Source organism: Frankliniella occidentalis, unplaced genomic scaffold, assembly GCF_000697945.3.
Source record: "Frankliniella occidentalis isolate FOCC.00 unplaced genomic scaffold, Focc_3.1 Scaffold37, whole genome shotgun sequence".
Lineage (NCBI taxonomy): Eukaryota > Metazoa > Arthropoda > Insecta > Thysanoptera > Thripidae > Frankliniella > Frankliniella occidentalis.
Window position 1 is genome coordinate 1,432,944 of NW_026267167.1, and position 558 is coordinate 1,433,501.

Genomic DNA, 558 nt, shown 5'->3' on the forward strand with positions numbered 1-558 from the left:
TGACTCCCGTGAGCTGCGGCCAAGCGCGGCCTACTGCTGACCGGCTGACGTGCGAACGAACAACAACTCCAGTGCTAAAGACTGCAGAAAAAAAAAAGGAGCGCGGCCGCTGGATTTTATGCAGCGATAAGCGAATGATACACGCGACACCAGTTAGTTGGAAGCCTCGTTTACGGCCGATTCGGCCGATTGCGACCACTGAGTCTGGTTTTGCGATACTTTTAACACAAAACCATGCGATAACTGGTGTTTTGCGATTCCCACGCTAAAGGGCATGATAACTCCAAAAAATGTGATACTTTTATCACAAAAAATATTTTATTACATTTTTTGTGATGATTTTATCACAAAAATGTGATACTTTTATCACAATTTTAGGAGTTATCATGCCCATTAGCGTGGGAATCGCAAAACACCAGTTATCGCAAAAATTGAGTAAAAGTATCACAAAACGGATTTCAGTGACAGTGCCTCCCACCCTCCCACACGTGCGAGCAGGCTTGCCTATCTTCACTCACCGAGGCGCATTACGGCGCCGTGCGAGTATGCAACCCGTCC